This window comes from Rhinatrema bivittatum, chromosome 5 (genome assembly GCF_901001135.1).
Source record: "Rhinatrema bivittatum chromosome 5, aRhiBiv1.1, whole genome shotgun sequence".
Lineage (NCBI taxonomy): Eukaryota > Metazoa > Chordata > Amphibia > Gymnophiona > Rhinatrematidae > Rhinatrema > Rhinatrema bivittatum.
In genome coordinates, this window is record NC_042619.1 from 82,026,690 (window position 1) to 82,049,806 (window position 23,117).

A 23,117-nucleotide genomic window follows, 5' to 3' on the forward strand; every position below is an offset into this window, starting at 1 on the left:
CCCAGGAGGGAAGGGTTAGGTTGGCCGTCATAGTTGATGATTCGATTATTAGGAATGTAGATAGCTGGGTGGCTGGTGGGCATGAGGATCGCCTGGTAACCTGCCTACCTGATGCGAAGGTGGCGGACCTCACGCGTCACCTAGATAGGATTTTAGACAGTGCTGGGGAGGAGCCGGCTGTCATGGTACATGTGGGCACCAACGACATAGGAAAATGTGGGAGGGAGGTTCTGGAAGCCAAATTTAGGCTCTTAGGTAGAAAGCTTAAATCCAGAACCTCCACGGTAGCATTCTCTGAAATGCTCCCTGTTCCATGCACAGGTCACCAGAGGCAGGCAGAGCTCCGGAGTCTCAATGCGTGGATGAGACGATGGTGCAAGGAAGAGGGATTCAATTTTGTTAGGAACTGGGGAACCTTTTGGGGAAGGAGGAATCTCTTCCGAAGGGATGGGCTCCACCTTAACCAGGGTGGAACCAGACTGCTGGCGCTAACCTTTAAAAAGGAGATTGTTCTAGTTTAAAAGCTGCTCTAAGGGAAAAGCCGACAGTCGCTCACAGCGCATGGTTCGGAGAGAGGTATCTTCAAAGGATACTAATGATGCATTAGAATTAGGGCATCCAGACAGTGAGGTTCCAATAATTAGAAAAGTAGTCCAAGTGCCTGTAACTAAAAACTCACCTGAGCTAAAAAATTCTAACTTATCCCTATCAATTAAAAAGCAGAATGAAAATAAAAACAAAAAACAAATTTTGAAATGTTTGTATGCTAATTCCAGAAGTCTAAGAAGTAAGATGGGAGAATTAGAATGTTTAGCAGTGAATGATGATATAGACTTAACTGGCATTTCAGAGACATGGTGGAAGGAAGATAACCAATGGGACAGTGCTATACCGGGGTACAAATTATATCGCAATGACAGAGAGGAGCACTCGGGAGGCGGTGTGGCGCTTTATGTCCGGAATGGCATAGAGTCCAACAGGATAAACATCCTGCATGAGACTAAATGCAAAATTGAATCTTTATGGGTAGAAATCCCTTGTGTGTCAGGGAAGACTATAGTGATAGGAATATACTACCGTCCACCTGGTCAAGATGGTGAGACAGACAGTGAAATGCTAAGAGAAATTAGGGAAGCTAACCAAATTGGTAGTGCGGTAATAATGGGAGACTTCAATTACCTAAATTGAAATACGTGGTGTTTTAAAGAATTGAAAAAACTTTTACGCTGTGCATATCAAAATTTACTTTAAGAATTTAAGGACCATCATACCACCCAGTGCTCACAAGTCAAACTTGCATTTCATGCACTTCATTTGGGTCACTTTTAATCAACTGGTCCATGTAACTCAGTTCAATTTTTATGAATTTTTTAAGTAATAAATTTAAAAAAGCCTACCGGCGAGCGCTTTATTCGAATAGAGACTATTTATTTTTGCCAAAAAATCCTGAGCCAGGATCGAGCTCACACACTGTGGTATTGAAACATACCCTTCTGTCGGCCCCAATCAGTAGAGCTATGAGGGAACACTGGAAGATTATTCAACAAATTCATCCTTCATTGAATCAACCCTTGCGGATTGCATATTCTCGCGGCAAAAACATTCGGGACCATGTTGTACGCTCAAACTGTTCTAAACCCATACAGAACAAGGAACTTGTTCAAACATGTGATAAATGCAAATTCTGCCCTCTAAAGTCTCCTCAGACTCAAATTGTCACGGCATCGGGGAAAACCATTCTACTGCCTGAATTTTCTTGTCATTCAACTCATGCAGTTTATGCCATCTTTTGTCCGTGCCCATTAACTTATGTAGGCATGACAAAAAGGAAGGTTAAGATTCGTCTTACTGAACATAAATGCTGCATTAATACCAACCGAATTGAGGAACCCCTAGTTGCTCATTTTAAAGAATTTAAGCATGAGTTTGATGACATCAAATGGACCGTGCTAGAAATCATCAATCAGCACTGGAGAGGTGGAAATCGTGTACAGACCTTGAGACAATGCGAACAGAAGTGGATTTTTCAATTGAAATCAATGACCCCTGGTGGCTTGAATAAAGACATCGAATGGTTTCATTTCTGGTGATTGCCCGCCAAAATCAGGAATCTCCTGTCAGGTGGATGTCAGACGCAATTGCATTTAAATTCAGACCGACCCAAGCCGCTCTACCGCTAAGAACTTCGAGCGGGGAGACGGCGTTGGGTTCGGTAAGTTTATCTGTTGTTTCCCTCTGCAAGTACACATCGTTAAGACATTTGATTGCAAAAAAGTAATAATCGCTGAATTTAACCGAAGCTTTTAATGTTTTTTAGAAAAAAATTTGATGGACCTTTAACACCACTGAAGCACTTTTTGTAAGAATTTACTAATGCCTAAAGATCTGTTTGTATCCCCCGCCAAATCAAGGGGAGTGCTGGATCAGGAGAGTCTGAATACATGTCTCTGAAGCAGCTACTTTGGCGAAACGCGCGCGTCGGACGAGTACCTCCGACAGCAACGGGATGAATGACCCCGACAGCGGATGAATAAGGGAAGTTCTTCTTCTTTTTTTTTTTTTTTTTTTTTAAATTTATTACTTAAAAAATTCATAAAAATTGAACTGAGTTACATGGACCAGTTGATTAAAAGTGACCCAAATGAAGTGCATGAAATGCAAGTTTGACTTGTGAGCACTGGGTGGTATGATGGTCCTTAAATTCTTAAAGTAAATTTTGATATGCACAGCGTAAAAGTTTTTTCAATTCTTTAAAACACCACGTATTTCAATTTAGTTCACTGTCCTCGTGGGGTTACCCATTAAGAGATTTTTTGAATTAGACTTCAATTACCCCAATATTGACTGGGTAAATGTATCATTGGGACACGCTAGAAAGATAACGTTCCTGGATGGAATAAATGATAGCTTTATGGAGCAATTGGTTCAGGAACCGACGAGAGAGGGAGCAATTTTAGATCTAATTCTCAGTAGAGCACAGGACTTGGTGAGAGAGGTAATGGTGATGGGGCAGCTTGGCAATAGTGAGGATGTGGTTAGTGCAGTTAGTATAGCTGGGTTCAAAAAACGTTTGGATAAGTTCTTGGAGGAGAAGTCCATTAATGGCTATTAATCAATTTTACTTAGGGAATAGCCACTGCTATTAATTGCATCAGTAACATGGGATCTTCTTAGTGTTTGGGTAATTGCCAGGTTCTTGTGGCCTGGTTTTGGCCTCTGTTGGAAACAGGATGCTGGGCTTGATGGACCCTTGGTCTGACCCAGCATGGCAATTTCTTATGTTCTTATCATAATATGGTCAAATTTAAATTAATGACTGGAAGAGGAACAGTATGCAAATCCACGGCTCTCGTGCTAAACTTTCAAAAGGGAAACTTTGATAAAATGAGAAAAATTGTTAGAAAAAAACTGAAAGGAGCAGCTACAAAAGTAAAAAATATGCAAGAGGCGTGGTCATTGTTAAAAAATACCATTCTAGAAGCACAGTCCAGATGTATTCGACACATTAAGAAAGGTGGAAAGAAGGCAAAACGATTACCGGCATGGTTAAAAGGGGAGGTGAAAGAAGCTATTTTAGCCAAAAGATCTTCATTCAAAAATTGGAAGAAGGATCCAACAGAAGAAAATAGGATAATACATAAACGTTGGCAAGTTAAATGTAAGACATTGATAAGACAGGCTAAGAGAGAATTTGAAAAGAAGTTGGCCGTAGAGGCAAAACCTCACAGTAAAAACGTTTTTAAATATATCCGAAGCAGAAAGCCTGTGAGGGAGTCAGTTGGACCGTTAGATGATCGAGGGGTTAAAGGGGCACTTAGAGAAGATAAGGCCATCGCGGAAAGATTAAATGATTTCTTTGCTTCAGTGTTTACTGAAGAGGATGTTGGGGAGGTACCCGTACTGGAGAAGGTTTTCATGGGCAATAATTCAGATGGACTGAATCAAATCACGGTGAACCTAGAAGATGTTGTAGACCTGATTGACAAACTGAAGAGTAGTAAATCACCTGGACCGGATGGTATACACCCCAGAGATCTGAAGGAACTAAAAAATGAAATTTCAGACCTATTAGTAAAAATTTGTAACCTATCATTAAAATCATCCATTGTACCTGAAGACTGGAGGATAGCTAATGTAACCCCAATATTTAAAAAGGGCTCCAGGGGTGATCCGGGAAACTACAGACCGGTTAGCCTGACTTCAGTGCCAGGAAAAATAGTGGAAATTGTTCTAAACATCAAAACACAGAACATATAGAAAGACATGGTTTAATGGAACAAAGTTAGCATGGCTTTACCCAAGGCAAGTCTTGCCTCACAAATCTGCTTCACTTTTTTGAAGGAGTTAATAAACATATGGATAAAGGTGAACCAATAGATATAGTATACTTGGATTTTCAGAAGGCGTTTGACAAAGTTCCTCATGAGAGGCTTCTAGGAAAAGTAAAAAGTCATGGGAATGGTGGTGATGTCCTTTCGTGGATTGCAAACTGGCTAAAAGACAGGAAACAGAGAGTTGGATTAAATGGACAATTTTCTCAGTGGAAGGGAGTGGGCAGTGGAGTGCCTCAGGGATCTGTATTGGGACCCTTACTTTTCAATATGTTTATAAATGATCTGGAAAGAAATACAACGAGTGAGATAATCAAATTTGCAGATGATACAAAATTGTTCAGAGTAGTTAAATCACAAGCAGATTGTGATAAATTGCAGGAAGACCTTGTAAGACTGGAAAATTGGGCATCAAAATGACAGATGAAATTTAATGTGGATAAGTGCAAGGTGATGCATATAGGGAAAAATAACCCATGCTATAGTTACACAATGTTAGGTTCCATATTAGGTGCTACAACCCAAGAAGGAGATGTAGGCATCATAGTGGATAACACATTGAAATAGTCAATTCAGTGTGCTGCGGCAGTCAAAAAAGCAAACAGAATGTTGGGAATTATTAGAAAGGGAATGGTGAATAAAACGGAAAATGTCATAATGCCTCTGTATCGGCTCCATGGTGAGACTGCACCTTGAATACTGTGTACAATTCTGGTCGCCGCATCTCAAAAAATATATAATTGCGATGGAGAAGGTACAGAGAAGGGCTACCAAAATGATAAGGGGAATGGAACAGCTCCCCTATGAGGAAAGACTAAAGAGGTTAGGACTTTTCAACTTGGAGAAGAGACGGCTGAGGGGGGATATGATAGAGGTGTTTAAAATCATGAGAGGTCTAGAACGGGTAGATGTGAAGCTGTTATTTACTCTTTCGGATAATAGAAAGAGTAGGGGGCATTCCATGAAGTTAACATGTGGCACATTTAAAATTAATCGGAGAAAGTTCTTTTTTACTCAACGCACAATTAAACTCTGGAATTTGTTGCCAGAGAATGTGGTTAGTGCAGTTAGTATAGCTGTGTTTAAAAAAGGATTGGATAAGTTCTTGGAGAAGTCCATTACCTGCTATTAATTAAGTTGACTTAGAAAATAGCCACTGCTATTACTAGCAACGGTAACATGGAATAGACTTAGTTTTTGGGTACTTGCCAGGTTCTTATGGCCTGGATTGGCCACTGTTGGAAACAGGATGCTGGGCTTGATGGACCCTTGGTCTGACCCAGTATGGCATGTTCTTATGACCTTTATGCAGGTCTGAGGCTCGCTGTATAGCTGTGATAACCATTGTAAAAAATGCTCACCAAAATTTAATTTCCTTAGTAGAGCAAAAAGATATGGCCAATGTACCATATCGAAGGCTTTCTTGGCATCAACCGAGAGAGCCAATGCCAGTATCCCCTGTTTCTTAACCCACCATATCATGTCTAAGATTTTGTGGACATTATAGAAACATAGAAACATAGAAATGACGGCAGAAGAAGACCAAAGGGCCCATCCAGTCTGCCCAGCAAGCTTCACACATTTTTTTCTCTCATACTTATCTGTTTCTCTTAGCTCTTGGTTCTATTTCCCTTCCACCCCCACCATTAATGTAGAGAGCAGTGATGGAGCTGCATCCAAGTGAAATATCTAGCTTGATTAGTTAGGGGTAGTAGGGGTAGTAACCGCCGCAATAAGCAAGCTACACCCATGCTTATTTGTTTTACCCAGACTATGTTGTACAGCCCTTGTTGGTTGTTTTTTCTTCTCCCCTGCCGTTGAAGCAGGGAGCTATGCTGGATATGCGTGAAGTATCAGTTTTTTTCTCCCCTGCCGTTGAAGCAGAGAGCTATGCTGGATATGCATTGAAAGTGAAGTATCAGGCACATTTGCTTTGGGGTAGTAACTGCCGTAACAAGCCAGCTACTCCCCGCTTTGTGATTGCGAATCCTTTTTTCTTCTCCCCTGCCGTTGAAGCTATGCTGGATATGCGTGAAGCATCAGTTTTTTCTTTTCCCCTGCTGTAGAAGCAGAGAGCTATGCTGGAAATGCGTGATGTATCAGTCTTTCTCCCATGCCGTTGAAGCAAAGAGCCATGCTGGATATGCATGGAAAGTGAAGTATCAGGCACATTTGGTTTGGGGTAGTAACCGCCGTAACAAGCCAGCTACTCCCCGCTTTGTGAGTGCGAACCCTTTTTTCTTCTCCCCTGCCGTTGAAGCAGAGAGCTCTGCTGGATGTGTGAAGTATCACTCGCCTGCCGGCCCGGTATAAAACCGGCCTGGTCTGGATGTATTATATGGGCAATAAAGCTATTCAGTCATGTCGCTAATATTTTGGCGAGTAACTTTAAATCAATGTTAATAAGGGAAATTGGTCTATACGACCCGCATAGCGTGGGATCACGACCCAGTTTTGCAAGGACCGTGATACCAGCCGTATTTGCCATTATGGAAAGCCTGGTAAAAGTTCTTTAGTACTGGGGTAAGATGTTTGGCGAATACTTGATATAACCTGCAAGTATAGCCGTCCAGTCTGGGTGATTTACCAGGTTGGAGGGTTTTAATAGCCACCATTATTTCAACTTCAGAAACCTCTCTGTCAAGGATATCACGCTGTGCGCTAGTCAATTCCTGCAAGTCCGTACCCTCAAGGTATTGCTCTATTCGTTCGTTGCTCATGGTGTCATCTTGTGAGTATAGCTCTGAATAAAACTGTTGGAACCGCTGACGAATGGACTTATTATCCATCAGCATGATTCCATCCTGTGCTTTCACCTTAACTATGGTGGCCTATGCTTGTTTGCATTTTAAAGTTTGAGCTAGTAATTTTCCTGCTTTATTGCCACCTTCAAAGTAGCGCTGTCGGGCTAAGGTAATTTGATGTGCTATCTGTTCTGTGTCTAAGGTCGCGATACCGAGGTCTTAATTCCCTCAGTTGCTTCATTGTAGATGGTACACCCTGATTAATCTTATGGAGCCTTTCCAACTCTCGTCTCTGGAGGAGCATTTGGGCACGCCGCCCCTCCCTTTCCTTTTTTAAAAACACAGCGCGAGATATGAATTTACCTCTCATGACCGCTTTTAAACAGTCCCATAGTACTACCGCATTTACATCGCCGGTATCATTAGGGGTGAAATAATCCTGAATATCATGTCAATTGTGCTACAAATGGGGTATCGTCAAGCAGAGTCATTTAATCTCCAATATCTGGTGCCCCTATTGTACTCTTGGAACTGCACTGTAAACCATATTGGGCCGTGGTCTGACCATAGAATAGGCTCAATATCTAAATCTTTTATCCTGGACATCATGTTTTTGCTGCCCAGGAACATATCAATTCTGGAGTAGCTCGTGTGTGGGTGTGAATAGAACGTATAGTTCCTGGAGGTAGGGAATCTGGACCGCCACACATCTATCAGACCATGATCACTCATAAGGGCCCGTAGAGCTTTCCTGGCCAGTTTGGAATCGCTACTTTGGCCATTTGAATTATCCAGTCTAGGGTTAATGGTAAAGTTAAAATCGCCACCAATAATTGATTGGCCCTCCATCCTAGTGGCTAACTTGGCATTTAGAGAAACATAGAACTTCTCTTTATGGGTCCGAGGGCCATAAACCGAGATCAGTGTGACCAGCTCCCCATCCACAGATACATTTACAAGCACAAATCTTCCCTCAGGATCCACAACCGACTCCTTTAGCTCACAATGAAAATCTTTGTGCATCATGATCCCCACCCCCTCATATTTGTAAGCCTGAATGGCAGCCGACCAAAATTGATGGGGAAATCTATCTGAGGCCATCAACTTTTGATACCGCTTCCTCAGGTGCATCTCCTGTAGGAGTACTACATCCGCTTTCAGACGTTCTATTTCCTTGAACAGTAAGCGGCGCTTTCGGGGAGTATTAAGACCTGTTGTGTCCATCGGTTCCTGACGCCCTCTCTCCGCCCTCCTTACCTCTTTGGTGCCTCCCTCTTCATCTGCGGGAAGATTGGCTGCTGCGGCGTCCATCAGTTGGGTATTTCAGTTGGGGCGCGCGCGGCCCCAACTGAAATACCGTCAATGGGGCGAACCTCAGGGGCGTCCCCCTGAGATGACGTCACCCACGACGGATATATAAGGTCTTAGAATTTGCTAACAGATTGAGTTAGCAAAGTTATGGTGCACGGGTTACTCAACCTAAGCTACTCTGCCTCCTCGGACTTACCAGGGGTACCCGCTCCTCGGGGCCTCGCTCTCTACTTTGTTTTTCAGGTGACAGTCTGGAACCGGTACTCGCGCCTCGAAGGCCCTCATTCCCAGACTTGCTCCATATTCTCTTCTGCCTGGAAGTCATCACTGCCAACATCATCAGTGAGCTACCATCGCTCTCTGAGAGCTTTCCCTGGAACCAGGTACTCGCTCCTTGAGGACCTATACATTCCAGCTCCTGGGCTTCTATGAGACATTGTGTGAGTGTTACCATCAGGTTCGGTACATGAACTCTGCATACCCTGCCTACTCACTATATTTCAGTTTCTCTACAACTCAGCCTCCATTGATTGCTGTTCCAATATCTGAGGGACTACAGCCCAGCCAGGGCATTCCAGCTCACTACTGCCACCTCTGGTGGTTCAGTATATTGTCTAATAAAAGAACTAGTGTGTGTCTTGCTTCCTAACTCTGAGCCTGACCAGTGGTCCCTCTTGGGATCTTCCCCCGGGGGCGTGGTCATCTGCCACCGGTCCAAGGATCCACCCACAACTCTCCTAAATAACAACAGATTGCTAACTCCGATCTGATTGCTACTCCCAACAGATAGCAGCTCCTATCAAGACCATTTACATTGAGAGATAGAAATTTAAATGACGCCATGCATATAGAACACTCTCCTGTCCCTCATGTCGCAAAGAGCCCCTGTCCACTCATTGTTCCCAGATATGTAATACACCTTAGTTACTCTTGACAACAAGAACCCAGCAGGTCCAAAAGGTAAGACCAAAATGCTTAGAAGGACACAGTGGCCTCCATGGAGAGAACATACCCAAAATAAAGAAGCCCACCCTGACAATGCAAAGAAAACCTCCACCCACCTGTGTATTCTTCTATGTCCCTCAATCCCTTCCCCCCCCCCCCCCCCCCCTAGTACCCTATCCTGGGATTCCATCCTGTTCCCAGATTATTTCAGAGGAAGTCCTTGTCACCTCACAAACTCCAGCAGCCGGATCAGCGATTGTAGTGCAACATTCTCGCCTGTCCAGGAGAATAATAATAAATAACTCTGAGGTTATAGATGAAAAGTACTTATGTCAAAAGTAAAAGCATGTTTAGATGATCTCGCCTCATGGGCTCAGCGGTGGTAAATTCCCTTGTAGAGTTGAATTGGGTATGCATCCATGGCTGCTTCAATCAAGCTGGATCAGTTCCTCTCACATCTCCCATTGAATTTCGTTGAAGTCTGCGCCTGCCTTGCAGGGCTCTTTGCCAGCGAGGTCTATCCCTGCTTGGGCTGACTTGTGTTGCCCAGTTGTTCTCTTTCTCCTGCTGTAGAATGTCAATTTGCATCCCCTCTTCCTGTAGAATCTCGGCGGTTTCCGCAACTGTTTTAACCCGATGCGAAGTCCCTTGGATCTTGAAAGTCAGGCCTCTGGGAAAGAGCCAGCGATACCAAATGTCTGCCGCTGACAATTTAGCGGTAATGCATCGAAATTCCTGCCTTTTCCTCAGCGTGGCAGCAGCAAGGTCAGCAAAGATGGCAATGGTGTGTCCTTCCCACTGCCACGTGCGTTGCTTCTGTGCCACGCTGTAAATTCTCTCTTTTTGGGAAAAAGAATGATAGCAAACTACTAAATCCCGGGCTTTGTTCGCTATGATGATGTCACTTCCTCCCACTCACCCTTGATTCTGAAGCTGTGAGAGAGGGAGAATCATTCTAGGGTTCTGCCATCTTGTGCTTCATTCCCTTCTCCTTTCAGACCACCTTCGTAGCCATTCTCTGCTTTAAAAATAACAAAGCAACCACGATTTACACAGAAACTGTTTATGATGCAGATGGAATTAAAGCAAAGTCATTAAATAAAATAGTGCTATAACATTGACCTTACAGGAGGTTGGGGCCCAGAGTGAGTAAGAAATACATCCTCACATGCTCATGTCACATGATCCCCAAAACATTTTATTTTTAGTAACAAAAAAAAAGGTTAAAAGTGTGCCTGCTAAACCACTGGCTCCTTTCAAATAAAAGGAAAAAGTATATCCAAAGAGTTCTTTAAAAGCTCACACAATATTTTCTTTTCAAGCTTTTACCAGTCTTTTATAACACAAATTGGATGATCCCTTGATAAAAATAGTAATTTAGGCTGTGATGTGTCTAAGTCATGTTGTCTTCTGAAATAACAGGCACAGAGAAGGGCAATCAAAATGATAAAGGGTAAGTAACGGCTTCCGTATGAAAAAAGGCTAAAGAGGTTAGGGCTGTTCAGCTTTGAGAAGAAACGGCTGAGGAGTGATATGATAGAGGTCTATAAAATCATGAAAGAACTTAAGTGGATAAATGTGAATCGGTTATTTACTCTTTCAGATAATACAAAGATTTGGGGGCACTCTAAAAAGTTAGAAAGGAGCACATTTAAAACAAATCAGGGAAAATTATTTTTCACTCAACGCACAATTAAGTTCTGAAATTCATTACCAGAGGATGTGATTAAGGCAGTCAGTGTAGCTGGGTTTAAAAAAGGTTTGGATAAGTTCCTGGAGAAGAAGTCCATAAACTACTATTAACTATGTACGTAACCAGAGCCTGAAGCTCGCTGACCCTACTAACCGAAGTGATCGTCACCAGAAACAACTTTCCAGGTGAGGAACTTCAGGTCGCAGGATTGCAGAGGCTCAAAAGGAGGTCACTTGAGTCATGCTAGGTCAATGCTGAGGTCCGCAGAGGGGGTTTCAGATGGAGGAGGCCCCACATGAAACAGCCCAATAAGGATGGGACCGAAATGGGCGTGCCAGCGACACCTTGGTGGTACGCGCTGACAGCGCTGAGATGCACCCTGACTAAGCAGGTCTGAAGCCCAGACTCAGACAGATGCCACAGGTAGTCCAACAGCTAGGAAAGGGGGCATGAGAAAGGATCCAAATCAGGACCCACACACCAGATGGAAAATCTTTGCCATGTCAAGCTATAGGACTTCCTGGTGGAAGGCTTTCGAGATGCTACCAGGACCTGGGAGGCACAGTCTGAGAGCTCCAAAGGCTGGAGGACTATGCGCTCAACATCCAGCGCCCGGAGGTTCGGATGGTGCAGAGTGTCCTGATTCTGCGAGATGAGGTTGGGCGCCATCCCCAGCCAAATGGGTGCCCACACCGACAGGTCCTGCAGAAGCAGATACCAGACCTGTCAGGGCCAAGCAGGCACCACAAATATCATCGTCCCTCTTTCCTGCTGAAGCTTCAGCAGGGTCCTCAGGGGAGCGGTAGCAGGGGGTACACATACAGCAGGTCGAACCCCAGTGGAGAGAGAAGGCATCGCAGGCCGGAAGGCTGTCCCCCAACACTAGGGAGCAATACCTGCTCACCTTGTAGTTGCTTGGGGAGGAGAAGAGATTCACATCCGGTCTGCCCCATTGGCGAAACAGTTTGGCTGCCACCTCCGGGTTGAGGGTCCACTCGTGTGGTTGGAAGAAGTGGCTCAAGCAGTCTGCCAGCACGTGAGATGGGCCAGCAGGTAGGTCGCTCATAGTGACATGCCCTGGGAAAGGGCCCAGGACCAGACCTGTACCACCTCATGGCAGAGGGGGAACGAACCCGTGCCTACCTGCTTGTTGATATACCACATCGCAACCTGGTTGTCCATCTGAATTAGGATTTCCTTGGATGACAACTGGTCCCTGAATGCCCACAAGGCGTATCGGATTGCCCAAAGCTCCAGGAAGTTTATCTGACAACGGGCTTCGGAGGCCGTCCAGAGACCTTGCATGTGAATACCATTCACATGGGCTCCCCACCCCTGAGGGGAAGCATTGGTGGTTCACTAAAGCATCAAGATGGCAATTCAAGATGGCGATTTAAGATTACTTTCACTTCGACGAAGACACTCTCGAGCCCCTAAAGCAGGCACCATTGTCCACTGAAACGCTGTTCAGTGTCGGGCACTAGAGGAGCACGGAGAAATAGAGAGCAAGCAAGTCGGTATAATTATATAAATAATATGCTCCTAGTGTTGCAATCCTGCCCACGAGGAGCGCGGGCAGGCTCTCACCTTCGCGGCCAGTCAGACCGCTGACGCTGCTGCTTCCCCTGAATCAGCTGGGGCCGTCCCCGCAGCTGTTTCCATGCTGCCAGGAGCTCCTCCATGCGGCCGGGACTGCTGCTGTTGCTCCAGCTCTCCCCCAATGTCCTGCTTCACTGCCGGGGTCTTCAGCCGGCAGGGAGACCGTCCCTGCCGGTGCCTGCTTCAGCCTGGGTCCTCACCCGGCAGGGAAGCCATCCCTGCCGGTGCCTGCATCCTGCTACAGCTCCCTGCTCGTCCTGCAGCCAGCGTTTCTTCACTTCTGCCTTCCTGCTTCTGTCTTCTCGGCTGAAAGCCACTCCAGCTTCAGGGCAGGGCTGCTCCGCTGCCTGCCTGGCTTCCTTGGGCCCTCCTCGTGGCTGAGGACGCCACCAGCTTCCAGCTCTCTTCTCTCCAGCTTCCTAGGGCGTGGGCGCGCACCTCTCTCCTCCTCTTCAAGGGCCAGCCAGGTGTGGCCCCCTGCTGACCCCTCCCTGGGCGTTGTCCTCTTCAGCCCTACAAAAGGGCTCAGCGTCCAGTCTAACTTTGCCTTCGCAAGGAGTTGGTCACTCCTGAGATCCTTCGCTCCAGGAGTCGTCCGTGTTCCAGCACTTCTGCAAGGTCCTGTGTTTCCTGTTACCTGTTGGAGCTCCTCATCTTGTCCAGATGTCCGCCTTCTGTTCCAGTCCTGATGCCCGCCTGCTGTTCCAGTCCCAAGATGTGTCTCCTGATCCAGTATCCGTGTTCCAGTCCTGATGTTACCTGCTGTTCCAGATGTCCAAGTTCCAGCCCTGAGGTCTGTCTCTTGTTCCAGTATCCATAGTGTTTGCTCCTGACCCTGATGCTTTAACCTTTCTTCGGCTGCCAGGAGTGCAGCAAACTTGCCTTCGGCTGCCAGGAGTGCAGCAACTTGCCTCGACTGCCAGGAGTGCAGTAAACCACCGCTTCTTCTTCCCTGTGCTCTCCAGTTCTCAGCGTGGTCCGCGACCAGCCTTCCTGGGCTGTGTAGAGCGCGCATGGGACAGGGTGGTCCGCGACTCAGTCCCGCGGGTGGCCTGAGTAGGGCTCCCTGAGGGACAGTGCCCATGTCCTCCTTCAGCCCTCGTTGCTGAGTCCACCTCTGTGCATCCAGTACCTCGTCCTGAGTCCACGTCTATGCCTGAGTCTACGTCGTTCCTGAAGTCTCGTCAGTATCTATATGTTCCAGTCTTAGCTGCCCTGGCCTCCATCCAGCCTGCCGCTTCGTGCCGTACCCTGCGGCAGGTCCGAAAGGGCTGGGAACGGTCGGAGGCCTGTTCACAAGACCAACATTGCGTTGTTGGGTCTTCCGAAGCAGTGCAGGTCCGGAGGAGGGCCTGTCTTCCCAGTCATCACTCCAGCCTTGCTCCCGTCCAGCCCATGCTCGGGCATGCCACGCCTCCCGCGGCACCTCTTCAGAGTTCCTCTGGGGTCGAGCCGTGGCCCAAGGACACACATCTCCCAGGAAGTGGGATCACTCTCCTAGCGCTCCCCAACACCTAGCTCCTCGCTTTAAAAACGAGAGTTACTTCATAAAGACGCTTCAGTGAGCAATCTAAAGCAATTATTTGTAGAATTAACAAATAAAATAAAAACACAAATTTAAAAATGTTTTAAATAAAGAATAAAAATGGAGGGAATACAGCTCAGCGAGTAAGTTTTATAGTTACTCTCGCTGTGTATTTCCCACTGGACAAACCTCAGTAATAAGGTACTTAGGATCCTCACGTTCATGATTTGTGTTTGTATCTATTACTAGAGGATCCCTTGAGGTTTTGGTGGTTGTAGCATATAACAAATAAAACAAACACGTAAAAACATCAAGTAATAAAACATAATAGTATATACAAAACAAAAACGACATCTGACGCACACATGAGATCACTGACCAATAAAGTTAAGACACTCAAGAGATCTGCTGCAAAAGAAAGGTTTTAAGATCTTTCCGAAAGGTTTTACTACTAGGATTTAGTCTTAAGTCAATCGGCAAGGAGTTCCATAAGGAGGGTGCTGCCATGGAGAAAGCTGATTCTCTAGTAGATGTTAAGCGAGCAACTCGAGCAGAGGGCACGTCTAGGAGTCCATGCTGAGATAAGCACAATTGATGAGTAGGACTATATATTCTCAATAGGGCATTAGCCCAAGGGCATATATCAGAAATCAATAGTTTAGCTACAATTAAGCCAACTCTAAAAACAATTCTCTGACTGATTGGTAACCATTTCAGATTCAAAACTACTGGTGTAATATGCTAATTTCACTTGGTGCCTGAAATAAGGCGAGCTGCAGAATTTAACAATAGTTGCAGAGGTTGTAAAGTAGATGCAGGCAAACCAAGGAGTTATTTTCCAAGCAACATTATGGGTTTTTCGCATGCGAAAAGCATCATAACGCATGGGTTGATGCTAATTTAGAAAAGGGGAGGGATTTCTGGTCAAGTGGGCTGGGTTCACAAATTGCAAAGCTATGTCACACAATTTTAACATGGGAATAACTATACCCTTTTCATTAAACTGTGCAATATGGCTTTATTGCACTTTGCAATGTTTTCACAAGTAGTGTTTTAAACTGAGAGAGAGAGAGAGAAACTAATTACAAGACCTTCATAGCAGTTAGGTATTTATACCTCTATACGAGGCCCACCTAGTAACTCGAGGTGAGGTTTAGGTAGTAGTGTAGGGGTTAGGGGCCACTTTGACATTCAGGGTGAGACGTACGAACAGAACAGTACACTCTTCTGAAGATTTGAGGTCCTTCGGAGTGAGGAAACTTACACAAAGATGAGATTTGTACAATTTTCCCTCAACCTAGCTTGATGGACTCTCCAGGCCAAATCCGGAGAGTTCCTAAGTATGCCCAGAGGATGACCAAAACAAATTAGCAGTGATGCTCTTCCCCTCCATCAATCATTCCTTTTCACCCTTCCTGTTCTCCATCTAATGCCCTTTCTTAACCTCCTTCCCTCTCTCAATCTCTGTATCTCTCACTCCTCAGCCCACCCCTTCTCTCTCTCACCTCTTCCAGTCATTTTCACATCTCCCAGTTGATTCTCTGTCATCCACTCCCTCTCATGCCATCTCCCATTGCCTCCTCCTTCTCATCCTCTCTCTCAAACCTTCCAGCTTCATCTCCTCCCTCCAACTCTTTTTTCAAATCTCCATTATTTTTACATCCCTCAGTTGATATTCTGTCATTCCTTCTCTCTCTCACTCTCCAGAATTAATCTCTCCTCACCTTATCCAACACAAAAAACCCTCTTGCCTCTCATACCTTTCTTCAATAGTCCCAAACATCTCACTAGCCAGAGTCAATGATAACATTTTCTTTTGGGCTCTGGCCAAAAGGTGGATGATAACAGTGGGAAGAGAGAGCAGGCTGATGACAGGGGCAACATTTTTCTCTTGGTTGGGTTCAGTGGTTGGTGAGGGGAGGGCAGCAGTGAAAATCTCCACTGGCCATACATTCAAGCCTCCCCTTCTTTCTTGGCTGGTCCCAAGCTGCTGCCACCTGCAGATCACATCAGGCCCTGCAGCAGCCCTGATCCCTCTTTACACAGGGCTTCCTGCAACTACAGAAACTCATGGAAGGGCTGTGCCACTGCATAGCCTATGAGTGTATGCTTATTTACAGACCCCATGCTGACTTCTACTACTAATGCTGCTGCTGCTGGCACCTAAAGAATGCTGTCACTTGAGGCACTTGTGACCCCAACTGAAGGATGTATGACCCCATTTGGGTCCCGACCCACAGTTTGGGAAGCCCACCTTGTGGTCAGAGAGATGAGATCCTTGTGCGGTGGTATGTCCCAGCATGCCAGTTTATCCTTTATTTGGTCGGTCAATCCTTGCCAAAAGATGGCCGTCTGACTGTCTTTGCCCCAACAAAGCTCAGAGGCCAGGGTTCTAAAGTGAATGGCATACTTGCCCACGGCGCAGTTGCCTTGACTGATTCGAAGCAATTTGGAGGCATCAGATGAGACTCGACCTGGCTCATCGAAGATTAAATGAAACTGGAGGAGAAAAGTATCCAGATTCTTTATCATGGGGTCCTTTCGCTCCCAAAGAGGTGACAATCAGGCCAGGGCCAGACTGCCCAGCAGGGACAACATAAAAGTTACCTTTGTACGATCAGAGTGAAAGCTGGTGGCCTGTAATTTGAAATGCATGAAGTATCAATTGATAAAACTTCTGCAAGCCTTAGGATCTCTTTCCTATCTGGGAGGTGCGGTATAGGTCCAGGGACATGATCAGATGCAGCTGGAGGAGGTGCCACCAGGACTGGTGCTGGTAGTCAGGCCTTTATAACGTTCATGTATATGGCAAAGCCCTGGAGCAACCCAATTATTTGGTTGAGCTGCTCTTGTTGCTGCTGGTCTTGGTAGGCCAAACCAGGTATGGCCTGAACTGAGAGCGTATCCCCCAAACTCATGGCCTCAGCAAATTGTTATGGTCAGTGAGTCCTTAGGCTGTGTTGTAGTTGACACAGCCTAGTAGGTGAGCCAACTAGGCCCATGCCGACAGATGGTAGACACACCCTTGCTGGGACAGGAACTGGAGCTCCACCTGTACCAGCCCTGTTACCCACAGGTTAAGCCTTTGGGTTCCAGGGGCCAGCAGGATATAGGTGAGTGTCCCTCAATGGGCGTTATAGGAAAGTCCTGGTACAGGAGGCGGCCAGGGCTGGTGGTGATCAGGCAGTATCTGGGTCCAGGCCAACGGTCAGGGCAGGCAGCAGGCAAGAAAGTGATCATGGTTCATAGCAGAGGTCACTACCTTGGAAGCAGACAAGAGAATGGCCGTGGTCTATAGCAAGAGGTCAATACCAGGCAGTATGCAAGAGAGTGGTCATGGTCTGTGCACAACAAGGCAAGGCATGGACTAGGAAGATGCAAAGCAGAGAGATGAGGCAGGACAGTCAGAAGGCAAGGAGACATGAAAGCAACATGCACTGCAGACTAGGCGGGGAACCTGTTGCTGAGGTAAGGTACGGAGCATGGGTGGGGTTTAAATATACAGCCGCATGACATGATTGATGAGCACTGACGGAACAGACTCATGCCAAGGGCCCTTTAAATGACAGTGCGCTATGTGCATGCGCACTTAAGGGAGTCTGCAGGAGGAGCAGCAAAGCAGCATCCTGGCTGCGTCAATGGCCTCTTCGGTGTTTGGGGGCGAGTGCGGCCATTTACGGGGCCATCCACAACTGGCCAAACGTATATAAGCAGGTTGAGCCCTCCCCTCCTGAAAGCAGAATTTCATCCAGAGGGGAACCTTTCCATTGACATGGCATGTTGTGGGTTGTTTGCATAGCCAAAAAATGTTACCATTTCATGTTCCAGAACAAGAGTTAATGATATGAGACTCAAAGAGAATAGGCTTGGGAGTAGCATAAGGAAATATTTTTTCACACAAACAGTGATGGGTATTTGGAACAGCCTCCCACTAGAAGTGGTGGAAGCTGAAACAGTAGCACAATTCAAAAAAGCATCAGAGAAGAAAAGAGAATCATTTGCTATGAGGATGTGAAACTAAAGCCTGAGATCAAGTAGAGTCTTCATCAAGAATAGAAATTGGCAGACTATTTTAATTTATTGGTTTTTATCTACTATCATATGTATGTCTGGTTGAGAAAATATATTTGTTGTTTCCAGTTAGTTTTTCCTACATTTTCTGTACATTGTTGGGATGAAAAACTGTACAGTAGGTCATCATAAAATTGTATACTACACTCCTTGTACAATAGAAATGAATTTTATACAGGACCAGGATATTCCATTAATTACTATGGAAAATTTGCTACTGGCTTGCAACTTTTCTGCATTAGTTCTAACACTGCAAGGCCCTAAGCAATAAGCTTCACTGTTTATGATTCTGAGGATAAGTGGCTCAGTTCATTAGAGTTAGACTACATTATTTAAAGAAAATTGATAGACAAACATTTTTATTCTATTGTATTGTCATTGAACAATACGTTTATTTACATTGCATGTTCTAAAATATGCTCTTCTAAATAGATATGAAAAATCACACAAACATTTAATACATTTTATTAAATTTGAAAACTGAAACCATGAAGGAAGGAGCTAAGTATGCTTTTGAAAACATTAAAAGAATAACAAGACTAAACTTGTCCACTGGGTATAATTATGGCATTTTAATCCACCCTTTTAATCTTTACTTATATTAATTATATCTTTAAGTATAATGAATTTTATATAAGGGGATAAGGAATTGTTATCAAAAGTCAAGCTCTGTTTCATTTTCCCCTTTATTGTAGTGTTAAAGATATGACAAGAGCCAAGCAGCCAAAGAACAAGGCCTCTTGAATTAGAGCTTCCTGGTGCCCCTCTGGTTCATGAACTTGTGGCAAAAATGGTAGAGTACTGAAATTAAAATGAAGAAAAAGTTCCAGTGCATAAGATTCCTGTAATGTCCTTATCTCAGAACTCCTTCCTCCCCCTCCATCATATAGCAGGAGCTTGGGGTTGAGATCGATCCTGATTAGAACCATGAAGAAAAGTATGGAATATACTAGATGGAAAAACAGAAAAGAAAAAGAAAAAAGTTCACCCATTCTTTATTATGTAGGTGTAAAACAAGGAATTTATGCAAGGAATCCATACAAAGAATGTGTTGCGCGCATGAAGGAGCGCCTACGGGCACACCAGATAAGTCCATATGTTTTTAACAGCACTGTCAGTGATTTCGTCCCTGTTTCTTCTCAGGCAATTTATAAGATCTCCACTATTACTCATCACGGTCGTTATGGGGAACTTGCCAAAGTTAAATGGTTTAGATAACATTGGCGGCCATCTTGGCTAGTTAATATTCGGCTATCCAATGCTTTACCTTATTCTGTTTTATCTGATATTGGCATTATGCTGGTTAACGCTCAAGCAATTAAGAGTAAACCCTTGTTAGTTCTGTTAGGCGCCACGGCAGCCGTGGTCGGCCCCTCCTATCTCTGGCCCAGGCGTCGGCAGCTGCACTGCGGCAGGGAGTCACTCCCGTCACAGGTCTCTGGCCTTCTCCTCCCCTGTTGTCCCTGCCGCAGGCTCAGCGCAGCCCTCCTTGATGGCTGGGAGGCTTCCCGGTCCTCCTCTTCGCGGCATCAGGCCGCAGACCTCCGCTACCGCAGCCCACATCGGGCAGGATGCTCCCTAGACACCTGGCCATGCCCCCGGAGCCATTCTTAAAGGGGCAGGCCACCTTAACTCAGCCCAGCCTCTCAGATGATGTCAGGATCCAGGTACTATTTAAGGAAGCCTCCTCTTCCTGTTCCTCAACTTGGCAATGAGTCTGGTTGCTTTGGTAAGCCTGCCTGTGGCTCTGGTGCTCTTGTTCCTGCTTTCCTGAGTCCTGCCCTCCGAGTCCTGTTCCTGTTGTCCCCTCTGCAGCTCCTGGACTGATTCTCTGGCTGCTGACCTCTGACTGGTGATTGACGACTCTCTGGCTTCTGACCTTGGACTGGTGATTGGCGATTCTCTGGCTTCTGACCTTGGACTGGCGGTTGGCGATTCTCTGGTTTCTGATTCCAGACTGAACTTCAACAAACCTTCCATCTTCTCAAGGGCTCACCTAAGTCCAGCCGGCCCCACGCACCCAAGAGCTCAACCCAGAGGGAACGGGGCTGATAATGGTGTAGCTCCAGATGGCCCTTGCCTCAGGTCAGCCTCGCCTCCCGACGGGGGGACCTGTGGGAGTTTGCTTCCTCAGGTAGCGCCAACTCCCCCACGGGCAAAGGGTCCACATCTCCTCAGCCCTCACTACAAGTTCATGATCTAATTATAGCTGAAAAACCAAACTTTTTCTGTGTGACTGAATCTTGGCTGTTGAATTCTGATTCTATGATTTTAAATCAAATGTATCCACCCAATTATGCTTCTCTCTCTTTACCTAGGAAGAAGGGAATGAGAGGGGGATTATTTATTATCTTTAAAAAATTTTGGAACCCTCTTTTGAAGACTTGGGTGGCAACATTTCTTGTGAGATTTTGTTGCTTTCCACTCCGAGTTTTTCAATTTGCCTTTCTTATTGTCCATCTAAAATTTTACTGGCTAATTAATCCATCTTTTTTTAGCAACTAATCACAGCTAAAAATGATTTTAATAATCTTATATGTTTAGATGATTTTAATTTAACTCTGAATAGTTTCCCCCCTACCCCCAATGGGAATATTTTTTTTTAGAAATTTTAGAATCTCTGGGCTGATCTCCGGGCCAACACCCAATAACTCTGGGGTCCTGCTGCAGAAGATCAGAAGAAAAAGGGTCTGGAGCAGCGCAGGCTCAAGGAAAGATGAGTGTCAGCACCTGTGCCTCAGGAAAATGACGTGAAAAGGAGATGGGCAGGAGCGTTGCCCTCCCCTGCAGGAATCAAGAAACTACAGATACAGGAGGAGGAGCAACAATATCGGGCCGCGCGCTGAAAATAAAACAAGGACAGAGCAGCCCGACACTGCAGGAGGAGGAAGAAGTGGAGCACATCCTGCGGGCCTGGGGAAAAAGGAGGCTCCTGTGGCTAATAAGAATCAAAGTGAGAAGAGAGAATGAGAGTGCATAAGTGTGTGGAAGAGGAAGAGAAGTAAATGAGTGTGTATGTATGTATGTGTGAGTGTATTCATTTATGGGTGTATGTGGAAAAGGGAGAGGAGTGAGTGTGCATGTACATGTATGGAAGAGGAAGAGATGTGAGTTTGTGTGTGTGTGGAAAACAGGAGTGAATGCATTTATGTGTGTGGAAGCAGAGAGGGGAGTGAGTGTGTATGTATGTGTTTGGAAGAGAGTGAATGTGTGTGTAAAAGGCAGAGGAGTGAGTGCATGTATGTGTGTGGAACAACGAGAGAAGTGAGTGTGCATATGTATGTGGACAAGGGAGAGAAATGAATGAGTATGTGAGAATAAGCATGTGTGTGAGTGAACATGTGAGTGTGCTAATGTATGAGCATGATCGTAAAATAAAGGACTAGTTGCATCCTCAGATATACAAATATGGCAGATAAAATTACAAGGATTAACCAACAACATTGGCATATACTGAACATACATCAAGTATTCTCCCAACCACCTATGTTTGTTTTTTCGTGAGGACAGAACATTAAACAACGTGTTCTTAGAGCAGCACTTCCACGCACAGCACCTATAAATGACAATCTTCCCAGGCATGACCCCTGAGGTCAGTGTGACTTTTGTAATTCTACTATTGCAGGAACATACTGGGCAGTGCCTAACAATGAATGTGTGATTAAGTGCTGACACAGCATCAATTTGATGAGTCATGTTATTTTGATGAGTCATGTTATTTGACGAGTCAAGTCCCACTGTCGCTTCTTGTGACCTTGGGCAAATCACTTTACCCTCCATTGCCTCAGGTACAAACTTAGGGGGTCATTTATCAAAGTGCTATATGGCATTTTCGCATGCAAAAAACACCATTAACACATGCAAAAACACCATAATGTTTGGTGTGATGCAAATGAGAGGATATTGGGGGTTGGAATTTTGGCCAAGTGGGCTGGGCTCACAGTTTTGCAAAGCCATAATCACATGGCTTTAACTACACTTTTTTTATTTGCATAATGTTTTTCTCACATGCCATTTTAAACTCCTGGAGAGGCAGCCAAGCTATGAGAGAGAGAGAGAGAGACTGACACTGACTGACTGACTAGCTGTAATGCCCTGATGCTAGATATAAATACCTATCTCTATGGGAGGCCCATCTAGTAATGCAATGTGAGGTTTAGGTATTAGTGTAGGGGTTAGGGGCCACTTTGACATTCAAAGTATGACGTACGAACAGAATGGTGTTCTCTTGTGAAGATTTGATGACCTTGTGCAATGTTCTCTCAATCTAGCTTGATGGACTCTCTACCTAGGTAACATCAAGCTAGGTTGAGAGAACACTGTACAAATCTCATCTTTCGGTGAGTTTCCTCACTCTGAAGGTCATCAAATCTTCACAAGAGAGCACTGTTCTGTTCGTACGTCCCACTTTGAATGTCAATGTGACCCCTAACCCCTACACTAATACCTTAACCTCACCTCGAGTGACTAGGTGGGCCTCCCATAGAGATATAAATACCTATCTAGTGTGAGGGCATTATAGCTAGTCTCTGTCTCTGTCTCTGATAAATCCAGGCCTTACAGTGTAAGCCCTCTGGGATAGGGAAATACCTACAATGTTGGACATACAAAATATCTGGCCAAAAAACATCATGGCCAAGTTAATTCAGAAGACAAACATGCACCTCTTTTGTTCAAACAGGGCATAAGTTTCAAAAGTTCTTTTGGAATTTGTCCTTGCCCCACCATGGGGAGGCGACCATTCAGTGCTGTTAAATTGACGAGAAAGCTACTAGATTTTCAAATTAAATGTAATTGAACCAAATGGTCTCAATGATAGGATATCGTGGCATTCTTTGTAATACTTTGTAAAATTTGTTATAGTCTTATATATCTACATCCAGACGCAGTTGATTGAC

The 23,117-nt window shown here is 45.1% G+C and overlaps 1 protein-coding gene and 2 long non-coding RNA genes across 5 annotated transcripts in view; 2 read left to right on the plus strand and 1 right to left on the minus strand.

Annotated features, from left to right (window-relative positions):
• The window catches only part of LOC115092045, a 298,722-nt gene that overhangs the window by 274,992 nt on the left and 613 nt on the right, over positions 1-23,117 (plus strand). The window lies entirely within an intron of this gene.
• Positions 1-23,117, minus strand: part of CRYL1 (crystallin lambda 1) — a 267,609-nt gene that overhangs the window by 156,774 nt on the left and 87,718 nt on the right. The window lies entirely within an intron of this gene.
• On the plus strand, positions 18,760-21,811 carry LOC115092046. The gene is made up of 3 exons (XR_003856893.1): positions 18,760-20,304; positions 20,826-21,172; positions 21,730-21,811. It is a non-coding gene; the product is annotated as an uncharacterized LOC115092046 (long non-coding RNA).